The sequence below is a fragment of the Phocoena phocoena genome, chromosome 19, assembly GCF_963924675.1.
Source record: "Phocoena phocoena chromosome 19, mPhoPho1.1, whole genome shotgun sequence".
Lineage (NCBI taxonomy): Eukaryota > Metazoa > Chordata > Mammalia > Artiodactyla > Phocoenidae > Phocoena > Phocoena phocoena.
The window spans coordinates 44,564,359-44,591,008 of record NC_089237.1 but is presented as its reverse complement, the minus strand read 5'-3'; positions in this window follow the sequence as shown (position 1 = coordinate 44,591,008).

The following is a 26,650-nucleotide window of genomic DNA, read 5'->3' as shown; positions in this document are numbered from 1 at the left end:
CTGCTTGTGTTGTGTTTGTGCTTCACACATGCTCAGCATCTCAATTTGGGAGCTCTACACACTACTGAAGTGTTAGAGCCATGCAGGCTGATTGAGCCAATTTTTAATTTTTGCAGAAAAGTGGGGCTTTTACGTTTGATTGAAAAGCCCAAACCCATGAACAAAACCACTGTAAGGGGGAAGATCAAGGTCACTGTGCAAACAATTTACAAATATCCATCCAATTTTCCTGGGGTCATAAGAATCCCCAGCCTGTCCTCTGTCCTCTTTCCTCAATTACCTTAAGTCCAAGGAAGCTGGAGAAGGAGTACCAAATCTCCAGTGCAACCATCATGCTTTCCAAATAGCACCTCAGTGTTTTTTAAAAAATATTTATTTGGCTGCGCTGGGTCTTAGTTGCGGCACACGGGATCGTTGCCGCGTGTGGGCTCCTTTAGTTGCAGCAGGCGGGATCTTTTTTTTTATATAAATTTATTTTTATTTATTTATTTTTGGCTACATTGGGTCTGCATTGCTGCACGTGGGCTTTCTCTAGTGGTGGTGAGCATGGTCTACTCTTCGTTGCGGTGCTTGGGCTTCTCCTTGCAGTGGCTTCTCTGTTGTGGAGCACAGGCTCTAGGCACCTGGGCTTCAGTCGTTGTGGCACATGGGCTCAGTAGTTGTGGCTTGGGGGCTCTAGAGCGCAGGCTCAGTAGTTGTGGCGCACGGGCTTAGTTGCTCCGTGGCATGTGGGATCTTCCTGGACCAGGGCTCCAGCCCGCGTCCCCTGCATTGGCAGGCGGATTCTTAACCACTGCACCGCCAGGGAAGCCCTGGGATCAACTTAGTTGCGGCATGCATGTGGGATCTAGCTCCCCAACCAGGGATTGAACCCGGGCCCCGTGCATTGGGAGTGTGGCGTCTTAGCCACTGGACCACCAGGGAAGTCCCCTCAATATGGTTTTTAACCAAGTTCTACAGGATTCCCCCCCCCGACATTGTTTGGAACTACTGCTTCACCTGCCCCATGATGGTTATGGCCTCAGAGCTCCAACTCCCTCCGCTGTCTCTTTCCAGGAAAGTCAGGGCACAGCCACTCCAGGAGTGGGAACCAAGAGAGCGGCCAGCTTGTATTCCCTTCTCCCAATCTGGGTTTGGGTCTCTCCTCTTCATCCTTAATAACAATAACTACAGTGTACAGAGCATTTACTGTGAACCAGACACTACCTTCTTTATTCTCAAAACAACCCCATGAAGTAGATCATTGATACCCATTTTACCAGTGACTTAACTAAAGATCTGAGGGGCCAGGTTCTGGGCCAGGGAACCCAACAGGGACTTGAATGCACGTCTCTCTGATTCGAAAGCACAGAGTTTTTCCTACTGGCAACCCTGCCTCTCTGGCGTAAAGTCGGATGATAATACCTACCTGACCCACGGCTGTCAGATGAAGGGAAATGAAGGTGTTTAGGGTAGCCTTTGGGACCCAGTACCATCAATAAATGGTAACTATTATTATAGCTTGTTCCAAGTCAGATTCTATCTTGTGCCAGATTCTCATAGAGATGAGTGGGAACAAGCAACAAAGTTTTAGAAACATTTATCAGATAAAAAATACTGTCTTTGAATTTCAAAAAGAACACATTCATTCCGTTTTCTTTTTTTTTTTTCCCAATAGTTTTCTCTATTCCATTTTAACAGCGCGTTCTGTCAGTCTAACCTTCTGCAGGGCATGGATCTACGGGGACAGGGATTGTGAAGTCTGTTCTCAGTCCACACGCTCATCACACGAACAGGTGGGGCAACTGTCTACCCAGTGGGAGGGGCTTTTAGATGTGGAGGTGATGACAGACGTTGAGGAGAATGAGACAGTCCCCAAATGTAATGTGGTCGATTTGAACCTTGGGTTCCCCAGCACTAAGGCTACATGACAATCATGGTAGATGCTCAGAAGAATTTTATGGATGGCTTGGACACCCTGACCTTGTCTCTGGGCCCAGGGAGCCTCACAGGATGAGGCCCAGGGTGAGAGGGGTGAGGTCACGGGGCCAGGGCAGCCCCTGGACTCAGCACTTTTTGGCAAGAGCATAATGGGGCTGACCAGACGGCTGAGCAGCACTTCTGTTGTGTGGGAATAAGCAGGATGAGTACAAAGCAAAGGGCCCAGTCAGCGTTCAGCCAGCACCTACCTCCCCCATGAGGGGCTGCTTCAGGGGGACCTTTTTTGCCCTAGTCCTTGCTACACCTTTAAACAAGTAGGAGAGCCAGGGCCTGGCTGGGCCTCAGAAGGCGCAAGCGCTAGGAGAGAACTTGGGAGGCATCTCAAGTTTCTGGTTCTTTCTGTGTTCATCTATCCCTTTGCTTCCAGACATAAACGGATGCTCGCTTGCCTGCTAGGGAGTGCTGTGGTCCTAAGGGCCCAGCCTCTTAACCTGCTTCTTCTGTGTGTAACTAGCTGGAGGGCATCTCAATTCCATTTGGTCTTACTGAATTTCTCAATACTGCAGCTTGTCATTTCCTCTCAACTGGAACCCCATGAAACTATTAGAAAAATAGGAACAAAGATGGGACTTATCCTATTGGGTGGCACTCAGCCCATTCTCTCAACTACAGCCAAGTAGTTCAACTTTGTGTCTCATTTAGGGCGGCCAGATTTAGCAGATAAAAATATAGGACACCCAGGTTAATTCGAATTCCAGATAAGCAATTAATATTTTGAAGTATAAATAGGTCCTAAACATTTTTTATCCTAAAAAATTATTTGCTGTTTATCTGAAATTCAAATGGAACGGGGTGTCCTGCTTTTGATCTGCCGACACCGGTCTCCTTCCACCTTTGTCTGGATCCAGAGGTGATACCCCTCTGCCAGTCTGCTTCTCTGTTGTCCTTCGGAGAAGACAGTGTAAAAAAGTCACCATCCCGGGCTTCCCGGGTGGCGCAGTGGTTGAGAGTCCGCCTGCCGATGCAAGGGACATGGGCTCGTGCCCCGGTCCTGGAAGATCCCACATGCCGCGGAGCGGCTGGGCCCGTGAGCCATGGCCGCTGAGCCTGCGCGTCCGGAGCCTGTGCTCCGCAACGGGAGAGGCCACAACAGTGAGAGGCCCGTGTACCGCAAAAAAAAAAAAAAAAAAAAAAAGTCACCATCCTCATGATCACTTCCCTGGCATACCCCATCCCACCAGCCACCCTACAACATCCTTTGACAGAGTGGAGAACGGGAGAGAATCTATATGTTTTTAAGTGTTTTCCCAAATGTTATCTTATCTAATCCTCCCAAGTATCGCTGAAAGATATGCTTAGTTAACCCCATTTTACAGTAGAAGAATCAGACTCAGAGAGCTTATGTTACTTGCCCAAGGTCACAATGCTGGGAAGTGACAGAATCAGATTTCAAACTTGATTCTCTTTGGTTCCAAAATCTATATTCTTTACCATGTTGTTTATAGGAATCCCTCACCCTTCATTTGTTTGAACAGCATGACTCATAGAGAGTAGCCATAAAAGCACATTTATTTTCATCTCCTCTGCCTCATTATGTTTTTCCTTTGGGGCTAATTTTTTTTCCCTTGCCCTGGATGTAAACTTGGGCAGTCCCAAGACTTTTTGTGGCCATTTTTAGGTAATAAAATGTTGGATGTACTTTAAATCATAAAAGACAGTCTCAAGTTAAAGTGAGAATGTTCAATCCACTATAGTAACCAAAACGTCAATCTCCATTCAAAGGTGTCTTCTCCTTGCTACCCCAGAAAGGACCTGCGTTAGGCAGAAAGCCTGAGCCCAGGTTAAGGGCACTCTTTTTTCTTTCTGCTGCTTACTCACTGGTTTCTGATCCTTCTAGGATTGGAGGGAATGGGAGAAGGAGAGCAGAACATTCCTTACCTCATGGTCCTGTGATAAGATGGCTTCACATTCTGTGCCCAGCAAATCTTCAAAACTGCCCGTCTTGTGGGCACTTACTGGTTCTTGGGAGACGCCGACCTCCCCGCACCCCCCTGCCGCCACCACCACCACCTGCAGTAACCTTGACCCAGGTCTGTGCATCTCCGCTCTGTCTATTGTTCCTTCTACAGCCCCTAGGCCCCAGGTGGTCTATGTCTAGCTTTACTCTGCTGAGGACCCATCAATCCTCCAAGAGTTCTGCTGGACTGAATCTGCTCCAGCTCCATCCCAGTTCCTTCTGAGGCATGACCCACGCCATGCCTCAGGAAACACTACATGTACTTTACCACAGCAAATTCTAGAATGTAGGCTGATTCTTACTTAGCATCCTCTGCTTTGCCTCATCCCTCAGCAACTGCCCAGCTCAACTTCTGACCTTTAGATTTCTAACTGCAGGGACACATAACAGGCTTTCTAAGTGGAGACCCTGGAGCCTTCACCTAAGGTGAAGCTCTTTCACTCCTTCCCTGAAGGATGATGGGGTTCACAGCACAGCTTCTCAAAAAACTCTCTCCATAGTCTGTCTCTCATCTCTCCAACTGTACAACCTCGGTGTCGGAAGGAAGTGTTAAGAGCCATCAAATCAGTTCTCAAACACCTCCTTTGAAATTTCTGCATAGTGTTCTGTCACATAACTTACTTTGGTTTCTTTTTTTTTTTTTAAATATATATATTTTTAACATGGACCACTTTTAAAGTCTTTATTGAATTTTGTTACAATATTGCTTCGGTTTTATGTTTTGGTTTTTTGGCTGTGGGGCATATGGGATCTTATCTCCCCCCAACCGGGGATCGAACCAGCACCCCCTGCATTGGAAGGTGAAGTCCTAACCACTTTGGTTTCTAACATCTAATGTCTCAGCCAAAACGTCCATGTTCACATCCTGTAACATGGGTGTGTTACTTCGCTGCTCTCTTCATGCTGCTCACCCACCTGTGCTCCCTTTACCCCCAGCAGGAGAACTTACATCCTATTTCATCAGGCATGGATTTCCCCAACTTCCTGACCCTGGAACCTACAGTACCTGCAGCATTGTCTACTTCCACACCAGGTGGGACTCACCTCTTCACCTCCAGTCCCAGATGTTCGCCACTTCCTGTCCTGGATAACATACCATTCTGTCTTCTTAGGAATTTTATTTCATCGATTAGCCCTCTCTTTTCTAGTATTTTAAAAAATAATGTCTATATTTTACTACAAAAGTATATGTAACTGAAGAAGTCATATATTAACTGTACAATAAATATTTTTTACAAACCCAGGAACCCTGCTTTTCAAAGGTTACCATTTTCAACTCTTTTAGCTTTTCCTTTGGTATTCATTGATTTCTAGACATTATATACTGATTTCTTATCTTGGCAGACAGGATTTTAGCTCTCTTCCCCTCCCCACTGTCCTATAGATCCATTACAAATTTTGCTTAAATCCATATTCAGTGAATTAGTTTCTATGACTTTGTAAATATTATTTACTACTGGACCAAGTAATGCATGATAACATTTCCTTTCTTGAACAGTGTTTTGTTTTCCCTGGAGTTAAACATTCCCTAGTCTTGTCATAGCTTCAGTTTTCTTGCATCTTCATGAAATACCTCTTAATACAATGTCCTACATGCTCAACCTATCAGAACCTCCTGTTGGCTGCATCTTTTCCCCTTGGAGACTTCCATCCAGAAGCCTCTGTTCTCCTGCTCCAGACTGAAGAAGTTTCTGTCTATGCTACTGCATAGGTATTGCCCAGAGACCTCTCTTGGCTGACATCCTGGGAACTCCCTTGTCAGTGCTCCAGGGTTGAATCTGTGTCCTCTTTCATAGTTTACCCTCTTGTGTTAGTAAAACACATTCTCTAACAGTGTCCTGAGAAATGGCACCTGAACATAAATTTTTTAAGGTCAAAATATCTAAGAATGTATTTTTGTATGGTCACGTTTGATTGAAGGTTTGGCTGCGTATAGAGCACTAGTACCCTACAGATCGGGAAGGCGATTCCCCTTTGTCTTCTACATGCAATGTCGCTATTGAGACGTATAATGCCATTTTGACTCCTCATCCTGTATGAGACGTTTTTTCATTCTTTCTAGAAGTTTTTTGTTTTTTTTTTTAATTCCCAGTGATCTGGATTTCCTGAGGCTGTGCCTTGGTAAAATCTTTTTTTCCCTTTATTTCTGTGGGCATTTAGTAGACTCTTTCAACTTTTAGAAAAGACAGGTCCTTCAATTCTCTGAAATGTTCCTATATTACTTCTTTGATCATTTTCTCACCTCTGTTTAATGTATTTCTTTTTCTGCAGCTATTATTCGTTGGACATTGGACCACCTGAACTGATACTCTAGATTTTTTTATATTCCTATTCTATTTTTATGTCTCTTTGTCTTTTGGTTCTGACATCTAAGAGATTTCCTTGATCTTAGCTTTTAATTCTATATTAGTGTCCTACTGCTGCTATAGCAAATTACTAGCCCAAACAGTGACTTAAACAACACAAACGTATGATCCTACAGTTCTGGAGGCAGAACTGCACTCCTTCTGGAGGCTCTCAGGGAGAATCTCTTTCTTTGCCTTTTCTAGCTTCTAGAGGCTGGTTGCCTGCATTTCTTGGCTGATGGCCCCTTCCTTCAAGCCAACAGCATGGCATCTTCGAATCTCTCTCTGTGTGACGCTGGTCTTCCTGCCTGCCTCCCTCAAAAGGACCCTTGTGATTATATACCCAGATAATCCAGCATAATGTCCCCCATCTCAAGTTCCTTAATCATATCTGCAAAGTCCCTTTGCCATGTAAGATCATTTTCACAAGCTGTGGAGATTAGAATGGGGACATATCTTTGGAGGGCCATTATTCTGTCTACCACAAACTTTTTACCAAATTTGTTATTTTAACTATCACATTGTTAATGTCCAAGAGTCCAATTTTGTTTTCTGATTGTTTCATTTTAAAAGCATCCCCTTCTTGTTTCATAGATGCAGTATTTTCTTTTATCTCCCTGTGGGTATTTTTGCTTCTTTGAAGTTTCTTCATCTCTCTACATTATCTCTATTCTCTTCAGGTTCCTTTACTTCTGTTTGTTTATTACTACTATTATTTTATGTTGGAGACTTTTCCTACATGTGTCATGATCTGTGGATGTCCTTTCTTATTGAAGAAAAAGTGCACTGGGAAAAACCGATTGGAAAGTCTGGATGGCTGGATGAACACTGTCAACTGTAGATTTCATTATACGACAAAAGGTGGTCAGCCAGCTTTTTTGGTTGGGAATTATTAAAAATCAGTAACTGTAGGTGTTTTGCTTGGGTTGGTTCAGTTTCCCCTCCTGGAAGTCATACTGCACTCTTTGTGTCATTGAGCACAGCCCAAACACAGGGACTGGTGAGTTATACTGCATCTCCTTAAAGGCTCCTGTTCACTTTTTGTTTCAAAGATCTGATTGGAAGTTACATATGTCTGCTGGTTGCATCAGTGATGGAGTTTGTTTCTGTTTTTTGGTCTCCATGTCATGTTAATTTTTAACCTCTCTCCTACTGACTCTTTTTCCTCAGCCTATAAACATGCTTAAGCCTCCTCGTCTGAAAACAAAACCCCAACCTACCCCCTCCAACACTCTGCTTCCCCTTCTGGATGTCACTCTCTCTCTGCCTTCATAACCACAGGTCTTAAAAAAAAGTAACTATTTCAACTTCCTCACCTCCCTCTCTGTCTTCAAAAACAGCAATCTTATTTCTGTCCTTGCCTTTCTTCCAAAACTGCTTTGGCAAGGGAGACCAGTGATTTCCATATTGCCACATCCGACGGACCCTTTTTTTTCTCTCTCTACAATATTTGACTCATTGAACGTGTCCTTCTTTAGAAACTCTCCCTTGACCTCGGTCTGAGTGACCGCTCTCTGCTGCTTCTCAATCTTCTCAGTCTCTTCCCTTTCCCCTTCCTGCTCCTTCTAGGTCAGTCTTCCTGACTCTGTTCTTGGCCTCCTTTTCTTCTCATTCTAGACTCTCCTTAGTTAATCTCATCTACTCCCAAGACTTCAACAACCACTTTATTCTGATAACCCTCAGAGCTATATTTCAAATTCAGACATCTCTCTGTGTATTCGTTTCCTAGGGCTACTGTACAAATAACCACAAACTTGGCTTAAAACAACAGAAATTTATTCTCTCAGAGTTCCAGAGGCCAGAAGTTTTTTTGTTTTTTGTTTTTTGTTTTTTTCTTGCGGTACGCGGGCCTCTCACTGTTGTGGCCTCTCCCGTTGCGGAGCACAGGCTCCGGACGCACAGGCTCAGCGGCCATGGCTCATGGGCCCAGCCGCTCCGCGGCATGTGGGATCTCCCCGGACCGGGGCACGAACCTGTGTTCCCTACATTGGCAGGCGGACTCTCAACCACTGCGCCACCAGGGAAGCCCCAGAGGCCAGAAGTTTTAATCATGGTGTCAGCAGAGTTGGTTCCTTCTGGAGGCTCTGCGGCAGAAACTGTCCCATGCCTCTCTCGTAACTTCCAGTAGTTGCCAGCAATTCTCAGCCTTCCGTGGCTTGTAGATGCATCACTCCAGTCTCTGCCTTCATTCGTCTTCACATGCTGCTCTCCCCATGTGTCTCTCTGTCTTCACATGGATTTCTGATGACACCAATCATTGGATTTGGGGTCCACTCTAATCCAGTATGACCACATCTAAGTTCACCTAATTTCATCTGCAATGACTGTATTCCCAAATAAGGTCACATTCTGAGGTTCTAGGTGGACATGAATTTTGGGGAGACACTGCTCACTATTCAACTCCAGTGTTGAGTATTCAGCTTCCTCCTGGACATCTGCAGTTAGATGGCTTCCAACAGACTCCTCAAACCCAACAGAGCCGAGTGGTTCAGATGATCTCCACTGTCACTCCTACCCCTCAACCTGATCTTCCTCTGATTTTCGCTGTCTCAGAGATGGTGTCACCATCCACCTAGTTATCCAAGCCAGAACCTGGGATCAATCTTGACTCCTCTCTCCTTCTCACCATCATATCCAACCTTTGGCTGAATCTTGCTAATTCTACCTCCTTAATAGTTCTATATGTCCCCAGTTCTGCAATCCCATTTATCAGTTATTATAAGTTTGGCTGCAAGTAACAGAAAACCTAATGCAAACTGGCTTAGCCACTAAGAAAATTATTTAGTTCATTTAACAGACAATAATGCAGTAAGGGGACTTCCCTTGTGGCTCAGTGGTTAAAAATCCACCTGCCAGTGCAGGGGACACGGGTTCGAGCCCTGGTCTGGGAAGATCCCACATGCCACGGAGCAACTAAGCCCATGAGCCACAACTACTGAAGCCTGTACTCCTCAACAAGAGAAGCCACCGCAATGAGAAGCCCACACACCTCAACAAAGAGTAGCCCCAGCTCACTGCAACTAGAGAAAGCCCGCTCACAGCAGCGAAGACCCAACACAGCCAAAAATGAAAATATATATAAATAAATAATAATAATAATGCAGTAAGGTAAGCTTCAGGCTTGGTTGATCCAGTGATGTTTCAATGACCTGGGTTTTTTTGTTGTTTTTTAAAAATGTATTTATTTATTTACTTTTGGCTGCGTTGCTGTGCGCAGGCTTTCTCTAGTTGTGGCGAGCGGGGGCTACTCTTTGTTACGGTGCTGGGGCTTTTCATTGAGGTGGCTTCTCTTGTTGCGGAGCACGGGCTCTAGGCACACGGGCTTCAGTAGCTGTGGCACGCAGGCTCAGTAATTGTGGCTCGCAGGCTCTAGAGCACAGGCTCAGTAGTTGTGGTGCCTGGGCTTAGTTGCTCTGCGGCACGTGGGATCTTCCCGGACCAGGGCTCAAACCCATGTCCCCTGCATTTGCAGGTGGATTCTTAACCACTGCACCACCAGGGAAGCCCATGACCTGGGGTTTTTTTCCATCTTTATTCTACTGGCTTCATCATAAGCCTGGTTGCTTTCATTATTGGATGTTTTCCAATAGCAATTGGGGCCACGTGTTTCATTTTTCCCATCCATCAGGAGAGAGAGGGTGGCTTCCTGTGACGTCCTAAAGAGTAAGGAAGAACTTTCCCAGTAGACTTCAATATCCAAAACTTGTGCCTTACTGGCTAGAATTAACAGGAGTGAACATTTTGCCATATTTACTTCAGGTCTTTTTAAAAAAATAAACGTTACAGATAAAATTGAAGATTCCTTTGTACTTCCCTCAGTCTTATTCTCCTCAATCCCACCTCAGAAGCAACCACTATTCTGAACTTATGGATGTTTCCCATCTATGTTTGTATATTTCTTTTACATGCTTATAAAAATATATGTGTATTTTTTTGTTTTGTAAAAAAAAGTACATAATGTACATATAAAATGTATACACATAAATGTACATAACACATATAAATTCTGCAAATCCCTTTCTTCCTTCAACATTATATTTTTGAAATCTGTCCATATTGATACATGTAGATCATGTTCACTCATTTTATGGACTATATAATATTCCATACTATGAATATACTGCAATTTACAATCTTACTTTGTGTCTTTTTTTATCACGATTTCTGTGCATTTCCCCCTTCACTCCTGCCTTCTGACTGAGTTTTTAAATTATCTATTTTTCCTCCACTGGTTTGAAAAGTGTACATTCTGTTTCTTTTATTTTAATAATTACACAATCTTTTTTTTTTTTTTTTTGCGGTACGCGGGCCTCTCACTGTTGTGGCCTCTCCCGTTGCGGAGCACAGGCTCCGGACGCGCAGGCTCAGAGGCCATGGCTCACGGGGCCCAGCCGCTCCGCGGCATGTGGGATCTTTCCAGACCGGGGCATGGTATTCTATTCTATGAAAATACCAGTTTTTAAATCCTTTGTACTATTGTACTATTGATAGAGACTTGGGTAGTTCCCACTTTGGGACTATTATAAATAGTATTATAATATAGTATAAATAGTACTGCTGTGAACATACTTATATATGTTTTTGGTTAAGATCTAGAAGCATTGCTTTTGGGAAGATACCTAGGGGTGGAATTGCTGGGTCACACCTATGCTCAGTTTTAGCAGACATCGTCAAACAATTTTCCAACGTTGTTGTACTAATTTACACTCCCGCAAACAGTGTGGAGCCGTTTTCACATCTGTGGGCACATATTAGAGGATCTGGCACTAGAGTAGGCCTTTTCCCTCAATTACACGGGATTGAGAATTACTACTGCTCCTTTACAAGGAGAATAAATCAAGATTGATAACAGAAGCCCTGGTTTATCTCTTTTATACTTTATGATATATAACTACAAGGTATATCAAAAACACTACAGTTTGTCAAGCTTCTACCATGTGCCAGACACTGTTCCAAGAAGCCGTTTCCTCCTTGTCACGACCCTATGACGTAGGCATTATTACTGCTTCATGTTTCAGGTGAGGCAGCTGCAACTCAGGAAGATGAAAGAACTGTCCCAGGACCCGAGAGCCTGAAGCAGCAGAGCTGCAGCAGCCTAACTGCAAAGCCTGGCCTCTTCACTCTGAACAGCGAATACGCTCCTGCATCCTGCCAGAGTGTGGGCTCAGCTTTTTTCAAAAACCTCTTTTGCACCTCCCTAAAGACCTAAAATACAGAGCCATGTACTGTCAGATATGACTATCTGGAGCAGATGAAATTTGCCCACCTGCAACCAGAAATCCACGCCTTTGTATCGGCGGGTAAAAACAAGTGAGTGGTCACCGTGAAGAATTCTGCTCCCAGAAATCTTGCTTCTGTCGAGTGTACCTTGAGTTACACTGGCTCAGTGCTGGCACATAGTGGCACCTCAGGAACATTGGCTGAACAGAACTGTAGAAAAATCCACATTTGTGATGTTGACCCGGGGCCCTCTTGGCTGCAGCTCCTGGCCTCTAATCTTTGACCACCAGGGGGCACACTTCTGTCCCTAGAGCACCCTCATTCTCCCAAAGCCAGTTCCCTGGGGAAGAGAGGGATCTGTCAGAAAACTCTGAATTTAGAAAAAAGATACAAGAGAATTGGGTTTTTCCGGGTGTGGTCCAAGGACCACCAAATCATAATCACCTAGAGTGCATGGCTAAAATGCAGGCTCCAGCTTATTCACCCTAGACCCATAGAATTAGACTTCCCACGGGTAGAACTTAGGAATTGTACCTTAAGCAAGGTCACCAGGTGATTTTTTTTTTTTCATGCACATAGCTCTGTGTTCAGACTACCCGTGTTCAAATATTGACTTTTTCACATGTTAACTGGGTGACTTTGAGCAAGTCAATTAACCTAAGACTCAATATTATCATAAAAGGGGATCATAAAACCAGACTTAACTCTTAGAGTTGCTGTGAGTAATAAATGAGACAATTCATGTAGAGAGCTTAGCATGGTGCCGGACAGTGTCTTAGCACTTATAAAGCTTAAAATATCATTACTGGGGCTTCCCTTGTGGCTCGGTAGTTAAGAATCTGCCTGCCAATGCAGGGGACACGGGTTCGAGCCCTGGTCTGGGAAGATCCCACATGCCACGGAGCAACGAAGCCCATGCACCACAACGACTGAGCCTGCGCTCTAGAGCCCAAATGCCACAACTACTGAGCCCGCGTGCCACAACTGCTGAAGCCCGTGTGCCAGAGCCCGTGCTCCGCAACAAGAGAAGCCACCGCAATGAGAAGCCTGCGCACCACAACGAAGAGTAGCCCACGCTCGCCACAGCTAAAGAAAGACTGTGCACAGCAACAAAGACCTACAAAGCCAAAAATTAATTAATTAATTAAAAAATATATCATTATTATTGAATGATCTTAGGAGGGAGTGCGGTGAGGGGGAAAGGGCACAGTGGATGAGACCTGGAAGAAGTCTGGGATATATGCTTCCAGTGTAGGCTTTGCTGCTCTCACCAGCTGTGTGTCCTTGGGCAAGTCACTTAACTTCCCTGGGCCTCAGTTTCTGCACAAATAAAATGAGAAAGTGGGACTAAGTGGTCTGTGAGATCCCTTCTAGTGCTGATGTTCTGTGAAAATTTCACAGGGTTTGAGGATCCTCGTAAACACACACACACACACACACACACACACACCACCTATACCACCCCTGTGTGGTTCCTACAAGCCCCTGTGTGATTGTATCACATCAGATTACATTGCTAATTCTCTTCCCTGCCTTTTGTGAGGAGGGCAGAGCCCATGTCTTCTTCATCCTGGAGCCTCAGAGCCTGGCACATTGCCTACCACATAGCTCCTATGCAATAAATATCATTTATACTGAGAAAGTAGAAATATAAAGTGTGACACAAATGTGAGGAATTAGGATAATTTTTAATCCTAGTTGGTCTTTAAGAAAACAGCTGTTGGGGTAGGATTAGGCCAAGAATGGCTGGAGGAGCCTGGAGGCCAAGGTGGGATTCAGGTGTGAGTACTGAGTGGCCAGAGAACTGGGTGCCGGGATACAATGCAATTCACCTGGCACCCTCCTCCTGAAGGTGAGCTTCTTTTCGTTGCTGCTGTCGATTTGTTTTTTGTGTGTGTGAGAAGCAGGACTGGGGTCAGTGTCTAGCGCGATAGCCCGCAAGTCGTAGACCTTCAAATATTTCACTAAGAATCGTGGCCCAGGAGAGCTAGAAGGAAAGAGACATCAGAAACAATCCTCCCATTTTCACAACACAGCAGAGAACTATGAGCCAGGAAGGCAGAGCCGCTTCCCAAGATGACACATCAGGTTGAGGTGGAGACGGGCGTGTGAGTCTACCAAGTTCCATGCCGGGGCCTTGCTCCGGACCCTGCTTCCTCCAGTACTTTGAAACGAACGATGAACGCACACAAGTGGAAATGTTTCTGAATGTGTGCTCATGTCTTTACCGGTCTTTGGGTTTGTCCAACTCTGTGTGTCCAGCTGCCTCCTGCACGACTCCGCCTGGACGGCCCCCAGGCATTTGAAATGCAGAGAGCCCAAACTGAGTTCATTACCTTCCCTGAGTCTTCTACCTCCCTTTCCTGTTTTTCTCTTTCAGCAGACAATGCCACTGTTTATTATCCTATTACTCAGATTAGAAACCTGGGTGCCACTCTTTTTTTTGGCTGCACCCCACAGCTTACAGGATCTCAGTTCCCCCACCAGGGATTGAACCCCGGGCCCTCAGCAGTGAAAGCCTGGAATTCTAACCACTAGGCCACCAGGGAACTCCTGTGGGTGCCACTCTTGACTCCTGCTTCTCCCTCACCCGTCATCACCAAGGCCTGGCAGTCCCACCTCCTGCTCTCTCTTCACTTCATCCCCCTGAAGCTGCTGACACTTCAGTCCGGGAACTCATCATTTCCAGGCACCATGCAGACTCCTAACCGGTGTCACTTCTCTCCACTTGATCTCCAGACCCCAGCAGTCTGAAGCATCACCCGCTGTCTGTTTGTAAAATATGAACCTGTGAAAATATTTACTGAGGTTCTGTGCTTGGTGATAAGTGAATGATGATGAACAAGACAGAGATGGTCCAAGAGATGAGCAGAGCAAGGATGATATGGACAAATAAATGGGTAATTACAATAGGTTATGGAAAGTGTTATGACGGGGGAAGTATGGAGTGAGATAAGAGCTTTGGGGAAAGACAGCTGCTGAGCTTGGTTTGTTGAATGACTAAATGTGAGTAAATGAATACTCCTAATCCTGTGAGATTTCAGTATCTGTCCACACCCCCACCCTCTGTGTCTTGTGCATATTGTGAATATGTCTGTGTATATATGTGTGTCTGTTGGGGTTGGATTCAGCTGTGCGTGAGAGAGAGTCAAAATAACAGTGGTTTAAATGAGATAGAAGTTTCTTTTTTCTCTGACTTCGAGTCCAGACCTAGGGGTCCAGGGCTGGTGGTGTGTTTTTAAAACAAAGTTGCAAATTCTTTGACTCTCCTCCCATTGAGAAGTGCAGGTCTATGACCCTTCTCCTCAACTCTGGGTGGGCTTGTGACTTCTTTGACCAATAGCATAGGCAGAGGTGATGTCAAGTGACTTCCAAGGCTTGGTTGTGAAAGGCCACGGAGTGTCTGTCTTGATCATTGGAACGCTTTCTCGTGGAGCCCTGAGCTGCCACATAAGAAGTCCAACTCTTGCGAGGCCATCATGCTCGAGAGACCACACGTGGGTGCTCCAGTTGCCTGTCCCAGCTGAGCCTTTCACCAAAAGCTGCCCCTGCCAATGCCAAGATGCTAGACATGCGAGTGAAGCTGACTTGGACATTCCAAGCCAACCCACGCACCGGCTGAATACCACCAGGTGACCTCAGTCAGTGGCACAAAGGGCAAGAAAATCACCCAGCTGAGCCCTGTCTGGAAGTTGCACTTACACTTCCATGTACATCCACTGACCAGAAAATAGTCATATGACCACCCTTCCTGAAAAGAAGGCTGGGAAATGAGGTCTTTATTCTGGGTAGAGACTGCCTAGCTATTAATAAAAAGTTCTATCACTATAGAAGAAAAGGAATCTCATATTAGGGGAAGATTAACAGTCTGTCACTCTGTGTGTGTGTGTGTGTGTGTGTGTGTGTGTGTGTATTCAGGGAGCAGCTGGACCTGGAACATGCAGCTCTGGTCTCAGGCTGACCCCTCACCTCCCGGGGCCAGACTGCTGGTACCTGCTTCATCTGACACCACTTCTGGTACCCACATTCTGGGTGGATGAGGGGACCCTGGATTAGGGCAGTGATTTCTCAGCATCCTCTAGACAAGAGGGAAGACAGGCTGGAGGTGGGGCCAGCCTGGAACCCCAGGCAATGCTTCTGAGTCTGGCCTGGGGAGCCCATTGCCAGGTGGGCCAAGGACTTACAGTCTGGTCTTTTGGTCCTTGGGAGTAACCTCCTTCCCAGCCAACGTCCTGCTTCTGCAGGTGAAACCCATTCACACCAAAGTTCCATTACATCCTCACCTGAGGAGGTGCCTGACTTGCTTGTATACAATATTTCTCGATGCTGGTGAGTGGGCAGTCGGAGTGATACTGGTCAGCCAGCTACAGTGTGGCCCAGTGGTTGCTGCACAGTCTCTGGAGTCGGAAAACTGGGTGAGAACTGGGCTCCACACGTACAGGTTGTAAGAACTTGGGGCAGAGCTCTCAGAGGGTCAGTTTCCTCATGTGTAAAATGGTGATAATAAGAACTGCCTCACAGAATTTTTATGAGAATTAAATGGAGTAATATAGTTGTAGCAGTTATCATAGTGCCTGGCCCATAAAAAAGCCTCAACATAGATTAGCTATTATTATTATTATTACTGCTACTACTAGTACTAAGCCCTGAAAGGCTATATCTCTGCCCCCAAGGAAAGGGGAATTGGGAGAAAGAATAGTAAGTTTGTACAAGATTATTGATGTAAAACTTTTTGAGATCTTACCCATTTTTTCTCCTTCCTGTTGGTATTTCTAACACCTCATCCCCACCACTTCCTGCTTTTCAAGGAGCTGGGTTGTCCTGTGCTCATTGCCTCAGAGGATGACACCTCAGAAATAAAGTTGCTTTCTGGCCTCCATCTCCAGAAATCTAGTCTTCAGGGGAATAGAGAGACCTCTGAATAGAGACTGAATATTTGAGGGAAATATCATACAAGAAAGCCGGATGGGGTGTTTGAGAGGAGTGGGGCTCCTTTCAGAAACTGGAGACGCTTCCTCCAGGCTAAGGGGGAGAAGAGACAGAGAGGAAAGGATGACTCTGTAGGTGGCCATGAGTCTTAGCCAGAGGGATCCTGTGGTGTACTAGGGCTGGAGCCTGGGGCAGCAAAAAGGAAATGGCGGTCTGGGGAGGTGGGGCAGATGGGAACTTGGCTGCCAAGAACCCTGGACCCTCAAGCCTGGCATGGACATAACAGAGAAAGCCAAGAAATAAAGGACATCTCAGCAGTAACCCAGTGTGGGACAACCAATGGCCCGGTTCTACCAATCAGTTGACATAGAGGCAGATGACATAGAGGGCTGAGCGCTTGCACACTTGCCTTGGGACACCTTGACAAAATGCTGGTGCAGGGCTTCCCTGGTGGCGCAGTGGTTGAGAGTCCACCTGCCGATGCAGGGGACACGGGTTCGTGCCCCGGTCCGGGAAGATCCCACATGCCACGGAGCGGCTGGGCCCGTAGGCCATGGCCACTGAGCCTGTGCATCCGGAGCCTGTGCTCTGCAACAGGAGAGGCCACAACAGTGAGAGGCCTGTGTGCAGAGGGAAGGGGAACCTAAAATGGCCTGGGATTAAACTAAACTCTATGGTTCAACACAGATATAAAGTTCACATCTATTTCTTATACCCTGCAGTAGAGATCACAGTCATTCCTGCTATGCTGTGTCAAGTACTTTATAGTTTATGACAGGAATCTGTGGAGCTGGAGCCACCTAGACCTGGGTTTGAATTCTAGCTGAGTGATCCCAGCTAAATTACCTAACGTCTCTGGTCTTCTGTTTCCTCTGCTACAACGTAGGGATCCTAATCTTAACCTCACAGGGTCGGAGAGAAGATATGAATGAGGTAAGTAATGTGATGTTCCTGAGTCTGGCCCTGGCCATCCAATATTTGTTGGTTCTGTTACACAAATGAGGACCAGAGAGGTGGAGTGAGTTGCCCCAAGTCACACAAGAAGTGATAGAGCCTGGGGCCCCTGATTTCAGACTCAGATGCCGAGAGACATCAGGAAGGCCAGACAAACTGGGAAGTCTTTCTGGGGAAGAGGGCTTTCTCCTGGGGAGGCACTCCTAAACGTCATTCCCAAGCTTCCCCGGGACCCCTCCACCAAGCTGGGAGAAAAGAGCTTCACTGGTAGGAACTTCCGCCTTGGGAACGGAACAGCCCTAGCTCCTGATCCGTTCCTGTCAGTACCAGCCAAGCACTCCTGGGAGCCAGGTGGTTTCCAAGCCAGGCTTCACCTGCACCTCTGCAAGGGTGACTACGTCAGGGTGTCCATACCTGAGGAGGGAATTTCCTGAACCCGGCAGGCCATGGCCACAGCTTGGTCCTGAACACTGGAGGGTAGGGGGATACTCGTGGCTTCAGTTGTGCCAAGTGTGTAGGGTTCTGAACACAAAGAACACACACGTTGGGTCTCAGCTTTGGTGGCACCCTTTTCTGAGTTTTCCTCCTGCAAGTCCCCCACAGCTTGGGGACAAAAGCGCATGTTCTGCGTGTTTCCTGGTCTGCAGCATCCCGGAGCAGGCAGCAGATTTCTTTCAGCCTCCACCTCTCAGCAACAACTATTCCCTTCCAGGTAAGAGAGTTGTGGGCCTGGCTCTAGGGGTCTCCAGAATCCAGAGCCATAATAAGGATTTAGAATTGACTGAAGGAATATCTTGCTGATAGAAGGAGGAGAAGGCTCCAGGGCAGCCCTCGTCTATGGTACAGGTTCAATGGCATTGTTTTTAATCTGGGATCAGAGAGATACATAGGTATTTCTCCTGTGCCCTGCTTGCTCTAAATCATGTTTCTCTCTCCTTTGGGAGGCTGCATGGTACAAAGAGCACAGGCTTTGGAGGCAGCAGACCTAGATTGAAATCCTGGCTCTGCCATTCAGTTTTCTCGTCTGTGAAACGGGGATAATCGCGTCCATCTCAATTAGCTGTTGGAGGACTTTGATACGAGCACATGTGAGAAGGCTGGCATGAAGCAGGTAGTTGCTGGAAGGAAGGTGGATTCTGAGAGATTTTCTGTTGGGGGACTCCTGGGTGCCCACCCTGGGACCATGTGGCACAAAGAATTGGGGAGAAACAGAAGAGAAAGTAACTGCCTTCTTAGCCCAGAAACTTTACAGTAAGAGTGGCAAACAGATGCCAACAGGGGTGTGCTGGTAAACGTTTAAAAACTGGCTCCCTGGAAAGATGTGTGCAAACACATAAGGTTATTAAAATGTTTTATTTGTATAAAGAATGTGTAGCACACAACTTAGAAATAATAACAAAATATACAATACTCTTTATGGTCAATTCCATTTAGCCAATTCATTCCCACAAAATGCTTTCATTGATTTTTGAGGGCCGCTTGTGTCAGTAATCAGCCTTAGGTTACAACTGATAAACAGGTGTACTTTTGACGTGAATGTTGGTTGATATTTTTGTTGAAGTTAAGGCATAAGATAAAGTGAAACAATAAAGATTTTTTCTTTTGTCTGAACTTCACTTGTTAGTCAATGACTGAGCCACTTCCTTGCTGAATTGCATGGTAGTTTTCAAATACCGAAAGACTAGTTCCTCAAATTTTTGTGCTAATCATAACATAACAGCTACAGATGCGACACACTAAGTTTATTGATGCTATTAATATTTTCTCCATCAATACCTTAAGTCTAGGGAATTTCCTGGCGGTCCAGTGGTTAGGACTCGGAGCTTTCACTGCCAGGGGCCTGGGTTCAATCCCTGGTCAGGGAACTAAGATCCCACAATACCTTGCGGCATGGCCAAAAAATAAACCAAAAAACTTAAGTCTAGACAATCATCAACACAATGAATCAAGCCCCGTTTTATGGTGTTTGCCGATTTCCATGGTGTAAATAGTCCTATTGTGGCCAGTTTCATGCTTCCAATGTGACAAAACTGAACACAGTGTTGGGAAGAGATGCAGTAACACACCAATATATAATATGTCCACCATATAGGCACAACAAATGTAAATAACCTCAAGAGCATAGATAATAGTAAAATGTATTAGTAAAATAGTAAACATAATAGTAAAAATAGTCATTAGGAAGTTGAGTTTTGTTTTCAATTTAACGTACTTAATTGTAAGTTTATATAATTTAATTTTTTTATAGTGGCTCAACAACTGACTCTAGAAATGTGACAATCAACTCTTGTGAATGGGTACCAGCCAGCTCCAGCATAGCACTGCACAGGAGATCAGATGGGTCTTGTAAGTAGGAGAAGCCGGGTGAGTGTGGCTGAGGGAAATTGGACAGCACCCCCTACCCTAAACAGAAAACCACTAAGCAGGTCCCGCCAGCTATTGACCATGGTATGTAGTATTGCTAGATCACCCAAGGTTTCAAAAGAAACCAGAAATGTGGATTTTTATGTGAATCTCTTGACTTAAAAAAAATTGGCTACAAATCAAGACATTTTTGAAAACACAGTGCTAGCCAATCAAAACACATTTATGTGCAGAATTCAGCCTGTGGGCTTCCATTTGTGACCTCTGCCTTCACATGTGCCTCATGGACTGTCCTGCTGGGGACCCAGTGAGCAGGGCTGGGGTGAGAATGAGGTGAGGGAGGCAGTAGCCTCAGGCACAAAATTTAAGGAATGCTAAAAACCTCACTAATCAAGATAAAGAATATTTTACCGGAATATTTTCAAAAATCTGAACTGATGCAAAAAAAAAAAAAAAAATCCATGTTGAACAAAATAATGTTTTCGACACAGAAAAGATCAGTAACGGTATTGTGCCAGGCCACATGGGGGGCTGAGGCAAAAGCAAGAATCTGTACTACTGATTTGGAACTAGAGGAGCTTAAGAACCCTGCCAGCAGTGCCCCTCTCTGGCCCTGTGTTCTAGGGCTTTGGGGCGGGCAGAGATACCTAAGATATGGACCTGGAAACCCTTCCAGGCCTTGGTTCTTCTTGCAGGCCTCTATGATCTGGAACACCCAGAGAAGTCTACCCAGCAGTGTCCCCCAACCCCTGAAGATCTGAGTTCAGAGGAGGAGCTGGACACACTGGAGGTGGAACTGATTTGCTGGGGATTCACTACTCTTGACTCTGCAGGGTCCTTGTTACATGACCTTGGCTGGCTGGCTGGGGCATCACAATTTCCTATGATACGGTATCTTTGCTCTACTCCCTGACTTCTAGCCTGTCACAGCATCTTGTTTACCCCTCTTGGAGTTTTTCCTTTTGGATCTTAGAATCTAAAGGTCAACTTTTTCATCTCCTGCCTCCAAGCAGGAAAACACTTTGCTTAGCCTAGATCAGGTTCTCAAGTTTGTTCCCCATGGGCCATTGGCAATGGAGACATTTTTGATTGTCATGACTCGGGGTGGAAGGGGGGTTGCTACTGGCATCTAGTGAATAGAGGCCAGAGATGCTGCTAAACCTCCCTCAATGCACACGACAGTCCTCTATAATGGAGAATTATCAGGTCCAAAATGTCAGTGTGCTGAGGTCGAAGCTGAGGTTGAGAAACCTGGGCCTGCACAGATAGATCTCTGCCCTATTTTCAAAGTTCTTCTGAGAGACTGTGCTCTCATCCATTGTATCAAAGCCCCGGCAACCAGAAACTTCAACCCTCATTCACTCATGTGGACAGCTTGTCTTTTTGAAAGTTAAGGGGAATAGAGAGAGGTTCCAGGGGCAGCTCCAGGATTCTGTTTAGGAGGGGACTAGGGAAGACGATCAAGTCAGCTGTGAAGGCTGGGGTCCTGTCTTGCCCCTGAGTTTGCACAGTAAGTGCGCTGCTGCTCTATCTAGATTGTACTCGCATTTGGGAGGCTGAAAGAGAGAGCTGATGGTCATAAGGGGTGTCAATACCCCCCTCTAAACTATGCCTTGGCAAGCTTTGCAGTAATTCCTAGGATTAGAAGCTACAGACATGTAAAGTTAGATAAGATTTTTGCAATGGGAGGCAAGAATGGGGGCTGTGAGACTTGCCTCTTCCACATCCTGGCATGGTGACAAAAAGTTATATGTGACCCCGGAACCTGGAGGAGAAACAATCTAAGTTATGAATAGTCTGCTGTGGCATGTTGAGGAAAACACGCCTGGTGCCATGTAAGTCTGAAAAAAAAATAAATGCCCAGGACAGTTGGAAGGTTCAAAAGCCCATTAGTCAGGAACATTTCTGCGGAAGGCTAATTGCAGTGTAAGTGTTCAGACTGTCTTGGTTAATTTGGGGTTGTGCTGGGGAGAAACTTGGAGAGTTGCTGCTTCCATCCTTTCTTCCTCAATGTCCTTTTCTCTGCCAGTTTGTTCTCCTTGTCCTTGTCAGGCAGCAAGTGGCATGCCTGGGTATCAGGCACAGATGGAACTGGAGTTCTTGCTGTGGGCCAGAAATAGTTATGCAAATATCTGGCTGCTGGGGCTTTATATTTATCCGCCCCCCCCCCCGCCCCGCCTTCCCTCCCTATTCCTTCCCTCACCTCAATTCCTCCCTTAAACCTTGTGATTTCTGTGTCCACAGGTACCCAGACTGGGGTTCCTGGGGTCTTCTCACTTCCTAGAGGGACAGCTCCTGGCGGGAGAGAGGATTCTCCTCAAATGCCTTGAGGCTGCAGCCCAGGACCTCAGCCTGAGGTCACACAGAGTCTTGGCCATCAACCTTGCCCACGTGGCACTGCGGGCCTTTACGGGGTTGGCCTTCCTGCTGGGGCAATACTCCCTGTTTGGGTTTGATGTTCCATGCTTGTTTCATTACCACGCCTATCCCTGTCCCCCTAGTACTGACTCCTTTGTGTCCAGGGCCGCAGAGAAGGTGATTTTTCTGAATTTCATATTTGGGGTGGGAGTGGGATTCTTTCTCCCGAACCTGGTGAAGCTGTAGTACTGGGGCTGGGTCTTCCCCTGCCGGCCCCTCTCTGTGGCCTGTGCCAGCTGCTGCCACTTATGGGGTGGCCTGCACATGCTCCCCTGCTCCATTCTGATGAGACAGCCCTGGGCTCCAGGTGCCCTTCTGCCTGGAGGTGTAGGCCGAGTCAGTGCAGGCCCCAGCGCAGCACGCCTCAGGCTCCCTGCCTGATGGTGAGAGGCAACCGGCTCAAGGTAGCAGCAGAGACCTGAGGTCTGACTGGGCAATGCCACCCGGCAAAAAACCCTGCCATCGCCATCACTCTCCTGCTTTATCCTTGAGGTTGGGGAATCCTGCTTCCTCTTGAAAGCATTACCTCAACAGATGTAGGATAGCAAAGTGATTAAGAGCAAGGCTTCTGGAACCAGACTGTCTGGGTTCAAATCCCAGCTCTGGAATTCCCTGGTGGTTCAGCGGGTAAGACTCTGCACTCCCAATGCAGGGGGCCCGGGTTCGATCCCTGGTCGGGGAACCAGATCCCACATGCCGCAACTAAGACCTGGCGCAGCTTAAATAAATAAATATTAAAACAAAAAACAACGAAAAACAAATCCCAGTTCTGCCATTTACCAGCTGCATAACCTTGCCCAAGTTGCTTAACCTCTCTGTGCCTCAGTTCCTTTACCTGAAAAAACTGGGAATAATAAACCCTACTTCCTAAGAGTGTTGTGAGGATAAGATGAGTTTATATATGTAAAGTACTCACCAACAGTAGCTGGTCACAATAAACATAAGCCATTGTACTTTTGTGTGTGTGTGTATTTCTTTTTCTTTTTTTCTTTTTTTAACATCTTTATTGGAGTATAATTGCTTTACAGTGGTGTGTTAGTTTCTGCTGTATAACAAAGTGAATCAGCTATATGTACACATATATCCCCATATCCCCTCCCTCTTGCGTCTCCCTCCCACCCTCCCTATCCCATAGCCATTGTATTAACTTTAGCTATCTGGAGGGTTGCTTTTGCCTTGCTGCCTGGCCCATGGAGAACTGTGGGATCAATTGCCAACTCCTCCCTCACTTGCTCCTATGGCTGTTGGTAGCAGAGGCCCCACACAGATCCTCCTTCCTAGTCTCTCCTACCCAGTCCCCACATCACCTCCCTGCCTCAGACTTGCCTGCACTGCTACTGCTGAACCTGCCAGCACCTTCCTGCCTGCACTGTCCCCTCCCTCCCTTCTAACCTGCACTTGCCTCCCGCTCAGCTCTCCACTTGAATTAACCCCTTGAAGCTCCTCAGCCTGGCATCCAGCATCTTCCACGAGCCAGTCCAGACCTCGCTATCCACTCTTTCCTATTCCAGCCACAGTAGGAGCTATGCCCGGACCTTCACCCGCTTCTTCCCACCCTTTGCTACAGTCCCTCCTGGGGAGCTCTGCCCTGGTTGGCTTCAGGGCCAAACTAACTGGGTTCAAATCCTGTTCTACCACTCACTGGCTGTGTGACCTTGGCCAAGCTGCTTGGGGTTTTGAGGCTCAGTTTCCTTCTGTATAAAAAGAGACTAATAATAGCCACTTCACAGGGGTATAAAGCACCAGTGCACATTGTTCCTCAGCGGTGCTGTGACCGTCTAAATTCTACTATTATAGGCTCAAACCCTAGCCTCTTTCTGTGAAGCCTTCCTTGACCCCCTCCTCTGATCTGTTTCTCCTCTGAACCTCCAGGACGATTCCACTCGATAATTAGTCATGCATGTTGTGACTCCCCTTGACTGTGACCTTCAGCAGTTATTTACATCCATCTTGCTGTGTAACTTTGCACGTGTCTCTGACTGGTCTTTGCACCTCCGTTGCAGGCAGGGCAGAGATGCTGAGCTTTGCAGGAAGAGGACACACAGTCCTGCTCTTAACTTAGTGCTTTGCATGGAATAGTGGCTCGACTCATCTATGCTGATTTAATTTAAGGTTGATATCTTCAGACCAGAATTAGGAGTGGCCAGAAAGGGTTTTGCCTGAGGCATGTCAGCAAACCAGAGGAGATGGACATTCCCCTGTCTCCTACAACTTGGGGCAATTTTAACAGCTAAGAAAGTTCTTTCCAAGTCTAATTGGAGTCCTGCTTGCTGCAGTGGAAGCTGTTCTCCTTGGGCCTCAGGCTATTGGTGTCTTGGTCCTGAGTAGCGGGGGACCAATTGCCTTTGGATTATGCTAATAAGCTTGGATTCTAGTCCTTAGGCCACGGTTCAGCAAACTGTAGTCCTTGGGCCAAATCTGGCCCACCATATATTTGTTTGTTTTTTTAAATAAATTTATTTATTTTATTTTTGGCTGTGTCGGGTCTTTGTTGCTGCTCGCTGGGCTTTCTCTAGTTGCAGCGAGTGGGGGTTACTCTTCGTTGCGGTGCGTGGGCTTCTCATTGTGTTGGCTTCTCTTGTTGCAGAGCACGAGCTCTAGGTGCATGGGCTTCAGTAGTTGCGGTGCACGGGCTCAGTAGTTGTGGCTCACGGGCTCAAGAGTGCAGGCTCAGTAGTTGTAGTGCATGGGCTTAGTTGTTCCAAGGCATGTGGAATCTTCCCAGACCAGGGCTCGAACCCGTGTCTCCTGCATTGTCAGGTGGATTCTTAACCACTGCGCCACCAGGGAAGCCCCCACCATCTGTTTGTAAAAATAATTTTTATTGGAACACAGCCATGCTCCTTCATTTGTGCATTGTCTATGGCTGCTTTTGTGCTACAGTCATAGAAATGAGTAGTTGAGACACGTGCAAAGCCTAAAATATTTACTATCAGATGCTTTACAAGATCTCCCAAGGAGGGGGTGTAGGATCCTAAAAGCAGAAGGTGGAGGAAGAAATCCTAGGAAACACCAACACTGAAGGGCAAACAGAGGAAGTAGGTCCAGCAAAGAGATTTAGAAGAAGAGGTTCCAGGGGCCAAGCTGAGAAGAAAAGGCAGGTCAAATAGGCAGTAGTCAGCAAGCCTGAGAGGCAGTCCCTAGCATTAGCAATTGGTAGGTCATGGCTTGGGTGACCAATTTGTCCTATTTTGCTTGGAACTTTCTGTTTTAGCACTGAAAATCCCACATCCTGGGAATGCCCTCAGTGTTGGCACTGACAGCTGGTGACTCTACTGCTGTCCTCACCAAGAACGACATCAAGAAAAGTTTAGCTTGCAAAGTAACTAACTTCCGGAGACATTATTTTCCCAATGAGCTGATAAACCTATGTCCTAGCTGGATCCTCTTTGAATCACTCCAAGCATAATGACAACATGAAGGCCTCTCTTTGTACAGCCCTCGACAATTATGCAACCGCATTCCATCCTTACACAACCCTGTGAGGTAGGAGTTCATAGCCCTAATTTTATAAGAATGGAAACCGAGAGGTTAAGTGATTTGACTAAGCTCTCATGACAAGTAAGTAGCAAAGAGAGGCTCAACTTCAAGCCTTATATCTTCAGAAGCACATGCTCCAGCTGCCGCCACAGCTCTGCTTGTGTATGTCTATAGTCTAGGATGCTGGGCTCGAGGCTGGTGGGATTGTGGCTCATTGTGGAGTCAGGTGGAGCCCGTGAGATTCTTGGGAGCATGGAAGGAGTCCCACAACTATGTGCAGATCAATACAGAAGGAGTAAGCCTGCAGGTTCAGACAAAGGCCGACATATAAACTGAAGAGGGGCCATATTCTATGCAATAGCTGGGCTCTTTTTATTTTTTTGGCTGCACTGTGTGACTTGCAGGATCTTAGTTTCCTGACCAGGGATTGAACCTGGGTCCCAGTAGTGAAAGCACCAAGCCCTAACCACTGGACTGCCAGGCAATTTCCAATAGTGGGGCTCTTAAAGATATTTTTTTACTGTGGTAAAATATGCATAACATAACATTTACCATTTTTACCATTTTAACCATTAAGTGTACAATTCAGGGGCATTAAGTACATTCACAATGTTTTACAACCATCACTGCCATCCATTTCCATTACTTTTTCATTATCCCCAACAGAAACTCTGTACCCATTAAACAATAACTCCCCATTTCCTCCTCCCCCTAGACACTGGTAATCTCTATTCTACTTTCTGCCTCTATGAGTTTGCATATTCTAGGTACCTCATGTAACTGGAATCATACAGCATTTGTCCTTCTGTAACTGGCTTCCTTCACTTAGCGTAATGTCCTCAAGGTTCAATCATATTGTAGCATGTGTCAGAGTTTCCTTCCTTTTTATGGCTGAATAATATTCCATTGTATAAATGCTACATTTTGTTTTTTCATTCATCTGTTGCTGGATGGGCTCTTTTCATATTCTTACACTTCTAATAAAGATAATCATAAAAAAAGA